The 9,367-nt window shown below is 38.9% G+C and overlaps 1 pseudogene across 1 annotated transcript; it reads right to left on the bottom strand.

Annotated features, from left to right (window-relative positions):
* Nucleotides 1-216: 216 nt before the first annotated feature.
* Nucleotides 217-1,177, bottom strand: LOC309831496 (tRNA endonuclease ANKZF1-like; annotated as a pseudogene). The gene is made up of 3 exons: nt 623-1,177; nt 365-476; nt 217-333 (listed from the first exon to the last, which is right to left on the bottom strand). The product of its transcript is annotated as a tRNA endonuclease ANKZF1-like (transcript).
* Nucleotides 1,178-9,367: the final 8,190 nt, after the last annotated feature.

Raw genomic sequence — 9,367 nt, 5'->3', positions numbered from 1 at the left:
TGTTTTATCAGTCCTTATCACTGTGCCTGGTGAATAAATTATTTCAGAAATGGAGATAAGACAAACAAGAGGTCTAAGACACTGGAATGTCTAGTATGTTAACATACTCTATTCCAGAGGGAGAAAATTAAGAAAAATGGTTTCTAGCATATTTATGAACAACGTATTATTGATATTCTGTGGTACATACATACATGCATACATATATAGCTGAGCTCAGTCTTTGGGACTGGAATGTGTGATCCAGATGTGCTTGTCTTTCCGTTTGGCCTTCTGCTCCCTTTTCTGAGTGGCCTGCCATGCCTCCATTTCTGCTGTCAGTGGCCCTGGCACCTGGAGGACTTCCGGAAAGGTATAAGCTGACCTGAGCTTTGCTGTAATCAGAAGCATCTGGGTTCTTCTCCATGAACCTCCAGAACTCATTACATGCTGACTTGTCAGCTGCAACTGTGCATGGTGGCCAGGTTCAGGAGTCCCTAGGTGTGAAAACCCAAAAATGGGTTCAGCTTGCCTCCTGTTCCTCCCAACATCACCCAAGCAGACCAAGGGAAATACTGTCAAGTAGCCAGTGCCAAGATCATCGTCCGTGTACCCCAGAAGGGGTCGACATGAAGACCCTTACTTACTGCAGAGGGGTCTGCCCCTGCCTGTGAGGCCAACCACTGAGCCTCTCCCAGCTGCGGCTGCTGTGCGCAGGAGCGTGAAGCCACCGGAGCCCAATGGGGCACTGAGCAGAGACAGAACTCCAGGGTCTAGGGGGCTGGCAGCTAGCCGGAGCTTCAGCATCCCTCTATCTCCAGCTCAACAAGCAGCCAGAAGCACGTCCCAGAGCTCTGGCTGACCAGGGGACTTGGCTCATCTGGGGAAGGCCCCAAAGGGGCTGACTGTGAAAAGGCCTCATCTTCTTGAGGTTGCTGGGAAAGAGTCATTTGCACCCCAGCCTCCAGATCTCAGTTTCTCTCCTCCTCTGCTTGGGCAATACCTCAAATTCACGAAGATCCAGCGTCCCCAGTGTCACCTCTACTAGCTCCAACTCTACCTGGGGGCCATCCTCTCCCTCTGACTCTGAACCTAGGGGTAAATTTCCTATGTTAGATACATCTAAGGAATAAGCAGAGGGTAGAAGGGTGTGAGCTGCCCCAGATGCATAAGAATGTACATAGAGAGATAATCCAGATCACTTGAAATAAAATTGTCACCCCCCCAAAAAAAAATTTCTCCTTCAGCTGCATTTTGCTTCTCTTTGTCTCTCTGGCAAGCTGGCAAACTGTTTGATGATCCCATGTTCAGCACACAGAGACATTGCAGGTTCTCCAGTATCTTCATTCAACTATTCAGGGAGAAGCCGAGAACATCAAACTATTTTCAGTTATGCTAGAAATGCACCAGGAAGTTTCCTACTGTGTAGCAGAGTGGAAGTGATTTATTTTAAATGAGAAAATGAACCATTGGTCAATGGAAAGTTGACAGCTAATAAAATATCTGCAGCTGGGACTCATCTCTCCATGCAAAAGAGATCTGAAAAAGAGGCAAGGGGAATTGAGGTGATTTGGACTACTTATGACATGAACTTCTGACACTCATTCTGTAAAACTATTAATATGAAATATGGTTTTCCAACTTCAAGGCTCAGTGATGAAGGAAAGAAAAGATGTGAAATGTTAGAAACTTACTTCATGGGAGACTTATTTCAGATACTCTAAAAATATCTGTAGAACCTCTTGTAAAATTTCCTTGTGAAGCCCCCTTCCTTTAGAACTTCTCTTTGCAATCCAAACCTCCAGTTCAAGTACAGTGTGAGCTAGAGAAGAGAAAGGTAGGAAAGGAAGATTGGGAGTTGGCTCTATCAAAAACACTCTTTAATAACATACCTGTATCTAATAACTGCTTGAATTTTAGAGAACTTTTGTTATTATTTATAGAATTATTCATGCTTTGAATGGAAACATCAGCAAGATGGCAGAATAAGAAGCCTCAAACCCTCCTTTCCCCATGGAGTTATCAATTCAACAATGATACAAGACCAATTCCCTTTGTGAGAAATCCAGACACCAATTAATAGGCTGCTTCACCACAGGCAAGCCTGAAACCAGCTGCATCAAAGCTGGTAGAAAAATTTATAGCATTCACTCATCAGAATTCCTCCCACCAGCACAATGTAGCACACTGCAGCATGATCCGAAGGAAATTCCCAACTCCTGGAATCTCCAGGGAGGGGGGAAGGAGGGACAAAAGACTGGAATATACATATAACATTCTGACTTTTGGTGGGGGCTAACAGAGGAATTGGTTTCTTTCTTGCTTGAATCTAAACACTGACAGGGAAGAACGCCAGGTTGGGGGCTGCTAAGAACAAAGGTGAAAGTTTGAACTAGCATTGCCACTCCTCCTGTCTCAGAATAGAGCAAGAGGGAGAAAACCCCCAACTCCTGGCTTCTCCCTGGAGAGGGAAAGAGTTGAATCATGTGTCCAACGGCTGGCTTCTTTTGGGGGTGGGGGACATGCCAGAGGAATTGGTTTTCATCTTATTTGACTTGGAGTGCTGACAGGACCTGGGATACTCTAGATGCCTGGGGGTCTTTGAGAACAAAAAAGAGCTGGGTGGCTTATGGCAGCTCCATAGAACCTGCAGTACCACAAACAGACACCAGAGGGAAAAAGAGATTATGAACCCTTGAAGAAAGAGCCTGCAAAACCTCTCTGACTGGAAATTTATATGCACAAGCCCAGCGATGATACATCCACAGAAAAGGTTTGAGAGGCCCCCAGAATCTCTATTCAGGCGAATGAGTGAAGGTCTCTGCACGAAGCTTGTCCATAAAGACTGGGAGAAGTGGATGTTGTTTTCAATGTGCAGATTACAACACAAAGTAACCAGTCACATGAAGAAACAGAAAAACATGGCCCAACCAAGGGAACAAAATAAATCTCCAGGTACTGACCCTAAAGAATTGAAAGTATATAAATTACCTGGCAATTTAAGATATTCATCATAAAGATGCTAAAAGCTCAGGAAGATCATACTTGGACAAAATGGTAACAACCACAAAGAGATAGGAAAATAGACTTCAAGTCAGAAATTGTCACAGGAGACAAAGAAGGACATTACATAGTGATAAAAGGATCAATTCACTGGGGAGATAGCAATTACAAATATATATGCATCAAACATCACAGCACTCAAATTTAGGAAGCAAACAATGACAGAACTGAAGATAGAAACAGATAGCAACACAATAATAGTAGGAGCTTTCAATACCCCACTTTCAATAATGGATAGAGCAACCAGATGGAGATCAATGTGGAAAGAGAAAACTTGAACAACAGTATAGACCAATGGACCTAACAGACATATACAAAACACCCCACCCAACAGCAGCAGAATACTTATTCTTTTCCAGGAACATTATCCAAGATAGATCACTTGTTAGGTCACAAAACAAGTCTTTACAAATTTAAGAAGTTTGAAATCATACCAAGTATGTTTTCTAACCATAAGAAAATGTAACTAGAAATCAATAGCAGAAGGAAAACTGGAAAACTCACAGATATGTGGAAATTAAACAGCACACTCCTGACAACCAATGAGTTAAGGAAGCAATCAAAAGAGAAGTTAAAAAATATCTTAAGACAAACAAAAATATAACATAATAAAACTTATGGGATGCAGCTAAAGCAGTAATAAGAGGGAAGTTTATGGTGGTAAATACCTGTATTAAAAAGGGATGACCTCAAATACACCTCAAGAAACTAGAAAAAGAAGAACAAACAAAGCCCAAAGTTAGCAGAAGGAAATAATAAAGATTAGAGAATAAATAAAACAGAGATTAGTAAAAAAAAAAAATAGGAAAAGTCAATCAAACTAAGAGTTAGTTGTTTGTGAAGATCAATGAAATTGACAAATAATTAATTAAGAAAAAGAGAAAAGTCTCAAATCATAAAACCAGAAATAAAAGAAAACACATTACAATTGATGAAACAGAAATTAAAAAGATTGTAAGAAACTACTATGAACAATTAAATGTCAACAAATTGGATAAGCTAGAAGAAATGCATACATTTCTAGAAACATGCAAACTACCAAGACTGAATCATGAAGAAGTAGAAAATTTGTACAGACCTATAACTTCTAAGGAGATTGAATCACAATAAAAAGTCTCCCAACAGTACTAAGTCCAGGACCAGATGGCTTCACTAGACAATTCTACAAAATAATTAGAGAAGAATTAATGTCAATCATTCTCAAATCCTTCCAAATAATTGAAGAGGAGAGAACACTTCCAAACTCATTTTTATAAGGCCAGCATTACTCTGATGCTAAAGCCAAAGACACTACAAGAAAAGAAAACTACAGACCAGTATCCCTGATGATAACAGATGCAAAAATCCTTAACAAAATACTAGCAAACCAAATTCAATAGCACATTAAAAGCATCATAAACCATGATCAAGTGAGATTTTTTTCCCTTGGGATGCAAAGATAGTTCAATATACAAAAATCAATCAATGTAATATACCACATTAACAAGAGTGAAGGATAAAAATCACATGATAGTCTCAATAGATCCAGAAAAGGTGTTGGAAAAAATTCAAAAATTCAATACCTTTTCATACTAAAACACTCAACAAACTAGGAATAGAAGAATATTACCTCAACAAAATAAAGACTATATATGAAAACCCCACAGCAAACATCATAGTCAACAGTGAAAAACTGAAAGCTTTATTGCTAAGATCAGGAAAAAGGCAACTGTAAAACAACTACCATAATGTATATTTCTATCTAAAAATTTTGAGATCAGAATAAATCACTTAAAATCAATATGCATTGGAAGTTTGACTTTGATCAAGTCATAGCTATAGCTGAAAACATAGTAAACAGAGATAACTAAACATTATAAATATTTTAGATTAAGCAATAGTTTAGAGGAATAATTTTCAGAAATTCATAAAATAATAATAATGACCACATCCCAGGCACTTTGCATACAATGCATCTGTTCTTTCAACAGTCATATAAAGAAATTATTTTATTCCCACTTTAGAGATGAGATTGAAACTTAAGGAGGTTAGGTTATTTGTCTAAAGCCAACTGTCTAGTAAATTGCAAGTCTAGAATCCAAAACTACTTCTGTCTACAGGAAGAGATTACCAGCTCAAATTTCTACAAAACTCAATGAGATAACACAAATCTGTGACTCTAGTAGATGTAATGCAATAGGAAATATAAAGTTCTGTGGATGGATATCTCTGCATGATTATTTCCATGTGACTCTTTACATTTCTTTACATTTCCAAGTAAAAGAATGAATGGTGGTTTCCAGCTAAAGGTGGCATATTAAACATATAAACATTTCTTCAGTCATTTAAAAATTTACTAAAATAACAAAATAAAGCTTACTAAATGAAATCTACAAGGTCAAAAAGAAATGGAAATGATATGTGAGTAAGAAAACTTGATAAGCTCAAAAGCAGAGTAAGTGGTAATTGACACCTTTAGACTGAGAAAACAGATTTTTAAGACAATAGTAGGGAAAACAAAAAGCAACTCAATTTACACTGTCATGCCTCAAATGACTCAGTAAAGTGATATTGGGTACCTGTGAAAGTGAATTGAAGGTGGAGCTGAAAAGACTATTGTTTAAAGGTTTGTTTAGGAAACTATTAGACTTCCTAGATCCTCTCTTTCATTCCATGCAACTACGCTTCTCCCACTCGTTATTGTTCCTCTGCAAAAGATAAAGCAGAAATTCTTTGGGAGATACCAAGAAGAGCTGAGATTTAGGATCATTACAGATAGAAGAATTCAATGTAAGTTTTTAAACTGAATGTTGAGGCACCAGTTTTCTTCTGCTACATGGCTTCCAGACTACTAGGAGGCAGACTATTACCTCCCAAGCAGAAGATTGTAGAATTACTTTCTTGGGAGTGTGATCAGCCTAAGAGAAAAGCCCCAATGCATATACAGCCTTCCCCCAATGAAATGGCTTAGTCAGATCACACAAAGAGTAAAGTGCACAGGGAGAACTAAGTTTAGAATCAGTATATTTGTGTCACAACCTTAACTGTTTAGTAGGAGACAGTGAATGATTGTCAACATTTGAAGAAATCTGCTAGCATAAAAGGAATAAATATTCCAAAAGAAATGGGATAAAAGCGACTTGGATATCCAGAGTCTTCACAGGGAGAAGAGAAGTTTTTTGAAAAGAGAGAATAATTACTGTTGTAAGAGATATGAGAATATGTAGCATTTATCAAATAAGAATAGGGGACTATCAAATAGCAAATGGATTAATAGAAATTTCCTACCCTAAAATTATCATAAAAATGGAATAAAAACAAAAAAAGTTTCTGAAACTAAAAGATATGATTGTAGAAATTTAAAATCCAATAGAATGAATGAAAGATAAAGATGAGAGGGGAAAAAAAACCAGGAAGTATGTAGAAAGATAAAAGAAATAGAATAAAAGGAAAAAAGAAAAGATTATTGTAATATTGATCCAGAAGTTTCAACATTTGAAAAACAACACTTAAGAAAAGAAAAAAACAGAAAATCAAGTGGAAGAGATCATAAATAATTCAAGATAATTTTTCAAAATTGAAAGGTCCCAAAAAGAACCCACAACAGTGCTGATAACGGGCTCCACCAAAACACACCATTGTGAAATTCAAAAACATTAAGAACAAAAAGGAGATCCTATCAGCATCCAGAAAGAAAACAAAATAGATTACAAAAAAAAAAAAAAAGGAACCAGAATCACAATGGCTGAGAACTCTGCACTGCAACACTAGAAACTAGATGACAATGGAGTAAAGCCTTTGAAATTCTGGGTGACTATGATAATCAACCTGGAATTCCATATGCAAACAAATTATCAATTTATTAGATGTGAGAGCATGAAGATGTTTTCAAACTTGAAAGATATCAAAAATGTACTTCATGTATACCTTCTCAGGAAGTTTTTGAGAAGACATATGCACCAAAATGAGGGGATAAACCCATAAAGAGGAAGGGATGGAATCCAGAAAATAGCACATCCAGTCAAAAGGGAAACAAAGGGACTCCCCAAGATAATGGTGAAGAGAAAGACCACGATCACAGCCGTGGACTGGGAAACCAGGCCAGACTAGGGCAGATCAAAAATCTACAAGAGGAATGTATCCACAAAATAAATTGATAAAACACTTGATGTATTTGAACATTTAAAAAGCAGACATAGGGGCTTCCCTGGTGGCGCAGTGGTTGAGAGTCCGCCTGCTGATGCAGGGGACACGGGTTCGTGCCCCGGTCCGGGAAGATCCCACATGCCGCGGAGCGGCTGGGCCTGTGAGCCATGGCCGCTGAGCCTGCGCGTCTGGAGCCTGTGCTCCGCAGCGGGAGAGGCCACAACGGTGAGAGGCCCCCGTAACGCAAAAAAAAAAAAAAAAAAAAAAAAAAGCAGACATAGGTGACCGGGAGAGAGTTTGAGAATGAATTAGTGATAAGTACATAGAAAACTAAACAAATGAAAAATAAGAAAAAATTTACACTCTAGGGAAATAGAAAGTTATGCAAATGGTGAAAAGTAATAGCATTTTCCTATTTGTAAACACCATTATACATGTATATGCTATTCATAATAATGTGAATACTACTTATTATTTAATTAACCAAAGTTATGATACAACTACATTGAAAGGCTGAGGAAACAGAAAGTGAATAAGGAAAATGTAGTGACACAAGCTAAATTTTCTTTTTCCATAGTAGAAAGTCAGTATATAATGTCTAAAATTAAAAAAATGAAATTAACACTAGATGTGTTATTTAAAGAAACAGAGGTAAGTAGCAAAGGAAATAGCCATAAGACTATACAGAAGGTACTTCTGGGAAAGGAAAACTGGTTTGCGTTGAGGTAGACAGTGTACCTCCATTCAATAAAAATAATATAGAACTGTTAACCTATATGCCTGTGTGTTTTTGTTTTTTTTTGCGGTACGCGGGCCTCTCACTATTGTGGCCTCTCCCGTTGCGGAGCACAGGCTCTGGACACGCAGGCTCAGCAACCATGGCTCACGGGCCCAGCCGCTCCGCGGCATGTGGGATCTTCCCGGACTGGGGCACGAAGCCGTGTCCCCTGCATCGGCAGGCGGACTCTCAACCACTGCGCTACCAGGGAAGCCCTGCCTGTGTTATTTTGATTTAGAAAAAATAAATAGTTAAAATAAAAATAACAGGGCACTAATTTTATTGAAAGATTAATTGGATTAATAGATATTCTCTACCCTAAGATAAAACATTGTGTACAGCAGTGTCAAGCTGTGGCCTAGTTGAAAGGAAATAAACAAGATATGAACTTCCTGAAAAAGTAAATAAAGAGAAATAAAGAAATATTTCTTTATCTTCTACTGGAGCAGTGATGCTGGTTTGTTTGAATCTTTTTTTTTTTTTTTTAATAACAGTACTGCTTTCCTGGCCGAGTGCTTTTGCTGTGGAAGGAAAAGTTATTCCAAGCTGAGTGCTAAAGTCAAAGAGCGGCAGCCCCAAGTCTGCTGTTTTCAATTAGCATGCCAGTCCCAATGGCACGTCCGGCAGACAGTGTTTTATTAGGGGTTGGTCATCTCCTCCGATCCACGTGAACAGCCTGCGGTTCTACATGCTTCCCTTGACCTTCCGGTCCCTCTAGAGTTGTGTGACCACTGGAAGCTGAAACCACAGCTGTCTGCCACTTGACTCCCAAAGCTCAATCGTCTCTGCTCTTTCCCCTGGGGACAGAGAGGGAAAGCAAGTTGATGGAAAGAGCGTCTCTTCCCTGAGATAAAACAGTGTCTCTTCCTTGAACCAGTTTGAGAACTGCAGTGAATGAGCAGAGATGTGGAAGGGTGGTCATGTGAATGCTCAGCAGGGGTCAAGTGAGAAATGCTGCTTCTGTCAGCACAGGGTCCTGTTCTGGGCTGGAGGAGAGTGGCCCTTTATGGGTTCAGAGGAGGGCAAGGTACTGAAAGGCTTGGCACATAAGACTCTAAAGAAGGGTGAGTGCACCTGGAATTTAGCCTAAAGAAGAGAATTTGAGGGTGATTTTAAAAGAAACTCTGGAGCAGGAAATATCATTAAATTAGGAATGGGGACCAGATGTTCTCAGTCATAAGAGCACAGAGCAGGGAGAAAGAATGACCTTATAGAATAAGGCAGAGCTTCATGATGGTTGTTAAACACTGGAATGGGGTGTCCATGGAGTCTGTGGAATTCTCCATAAAAATAAGACCTTTGTCTAATATGAGCATTTGTGTGTAGCTTTGCCTACAGCAGAAGGTATTAAGGAAACTGTCTGGGGAGTCTGTCCGTGAGCATTCTTTGTATCAGAGACTTTCAGATAAATAAGATAAAAGA

The sequence above is a fragment of the Grampus griseus genome (assembly GCF_964374135.1).
Source record: "Grampus griseus genome assembly, chromosome: 13".
Taxonomy (NCBI): Eukaryota; Metazoa; Chordata; class Mammalia; order Artiodactyla; family Delphinidae; genus Grampus; species Grampus griseus.
Note: the sequence above shows the minus strand (reverse complement) of the source record. Positions and strands in the feature narration are given on the sequence as shown.